This window comes from Capsicum annuum, unplaced genomic scaffold, assembly GCF_002878395.1.
Source record: "Capsicum annuum cultivar UCD-10X-F1 unplaced genomic scaffold, UCD10Xv1.1 ctg78460, whole genome shotgun sequence".
Lineage (NCBI taxonomy): Eukaryota > Viridiplantae > Streptophyta > Magnoliopsida > Solanales > Solanaceae > Capsicum > Capsicum annuum.
In genome coordinates this window covers 582-2,899 of record NW_025888955.1, presented here as the reverse complement: position 1 = coordinate 2,899, position 2,318 = coordinate 582, and the positions used below count along the sequence as shown (strand labels likewise).

Genomic DNA, 2,318 nt, shown 5'->3' with positions numbered 1-2,318 from the left:
ACCCCATTTTATGAGAATACACTGAATATGCTGTTGTTATTACCATTAATCAAAAAAGAAATCTCACCTTTAAATTATCATAATTTTCACCAAGATTTTTCTACTCTATGCCTCTTTAAACTACTACAAAATACATGAATTTTACAAAATAAACCAAAAAAACAATAAAAAATTATTTATTTTTTAATTAAAAATTAATCCATTCAGAGCCATCAATAAAATTAAGTGAAATAAAAGGCTTAGCTTCTTGTTCAGTTAATTCTCTACACCATGAAACTCTTCCTGCAAAATTTGCACCTGGTCCACTACATTTATATTGTCCATAAAATACAGTCCTGTCCAAAAAAAAAAAAAAAATTAATAATAAAAAATAATTAGAAAAAATCAACGTAAACGTACACCTTAACTTATTATATTTACACAAATCTCCACCCTTAAAGAGTAATTACAAAAATCTCAACTAATTATGTATCTTCCTTAGATGTATCGGGAGCTCATTATGTATCCCGACAAACTCAAAATTGAAAAAAATTTATGAGGAGCTAATTTACAAAGGAAATTTGGGAGCTAATTATGTACCTCGACAGATCCAAAATTGAATTTTTCAGTAATTATGCAAAATATTATGATTTTTTTGTAATTAAGCTCCAAACTGTCGGGATTTATGTTGTTTACTCTAAATGATACGACAATAATATACTCAGCGTAATCCTACGAATGAATTATAGAAGGTAGGATTTACGGAGGGCGGAGTCAGAGTCGGGATATGAGTTGGTCAATCTCAGTAACTTTTACTCAAACAGTATGTTTTTTAAAAAATCCATATCAAATATGTGGGACGGTTAGATTTCAAATTCAGTTACTATCACTTGAAGTCGTCATTTTAAAATCAAGAACTCAAAAGGTCAAAATTCTGGTTCCGCCTCTGTATGCAGACGTTACCTTCTTTGTGGGATAGGGTGATTGTTTCTGATAGATAATCGGCTCTAAAAATGCATATCAAAATCACTGTGAAAAGAAAATGCAGTAATAAAAAAGTCGTGTCAAAAATAATGGAGTAATAATAATATAAATGGAATTCAAAAAATGAAACTATTATCTGCATGAGGACCTGTCCATAATAATTAGTCAATGATTAGTGTTTAAGTATTATTAATCATACATTATCTACATGCATAAAATCATTAATCATTTCCAATTGAGCTAATTATATATATATATATATATGTGTGTGTGTGTGTGTGTAAGAGTTTTTTTAATTTACAATATAACCTTTTTCGATATTGTGCGTTGCAGTTGATAATTTTGATTACACTGGCATTCACATAGACAAGTACAACTTTTCAACAGTAGATGTGACCATACTTATTGCTTTCGACTCGAACTATATATTAAAGAAATTTTTTGAATATGTTATATCGGCATACAGTTTGAAATAAGCTCAAATAAAGTAGATAGATAATATGAGCAGTGAGAATTTATATAGTCGATGAAGGACGAGGAAGAAAGCAATATGGAGATAGATAATATGATTAGTGAGAACTCGTATAGTCGATGAAAGACGAGGCAAAAAGTAATATAGATATAGATCGATAATATGATCAGTTGAGAACTCGTAACCGAGCAATATGGAGATAGATAATATGATCAGTGAGAACTCGTATAACCGATGAAGGACGAGATAGGAAGGAAGCAATATGGAGATAAATAATATGATTAGTGAAAACTCGTATAATCGACGAAGGACAAGAAAGAAAGCAATATGGAGATAAATAATATGATCAGTGAAAATTCGTATATATAGTCGATGAAGGACGAGGAAGAAAGCAATATAGAGATAGATAATATGATCAGTTGAGAACTCGTAACTGAGCAATATGGAGATTGATAGATAATATGATTAGTTTAGAACTCGTATAACCAAACAATATGAAGATAAATAATATGATTAATGAAAACTCATATAACTGATGAAGGACGAGAAAAAAGACAATATGGAGATAGATAATATGATCAGTTTAGAACTCGTATAACTAAGCAATATGAATTTGAAGACAGATAATATGATCAATGAAAACTCGTATAACTGATGAAGAATGAGAAAAAAAGTAATATAAATATAAATAATATGATCAGCGAGAATTCGTACAGTCCACGATGATGATAGAAAAAAAGCTATGGAGATAGTGGAGTAGTAAGGTTAGTGGATACTCTGAAAAAGTTGTTACTATATGACAAATTTCCAATACCATTTTTGTGTATAAATAATAATAATAATAATAATAATAATAATAATAATAATAATAATAATAATAATA

General features: G+C 28.9%; 1 long non-coding RNA gene across 1 annotated transcript; it reads right to left on the bottom strand.

Moving 5' to 3' along the window:
* Positions 1–11: 11 nt before the first annotated feature.
* On the bottom strand, positions 12–2,294 carry LOC124894939. Its single transcript, XR_007051442.1, has 2 exons — positions 943–2,294; positions 12–335 (listed from the first exon to the last, which is right to left on the bottom strand). It is a non-coding gene; the product is annotated as an uncharacterized LOC124894939 (long non-coding RNA).
* Positions 2,295–2,318: the final 24 nt, after the last annotated feature.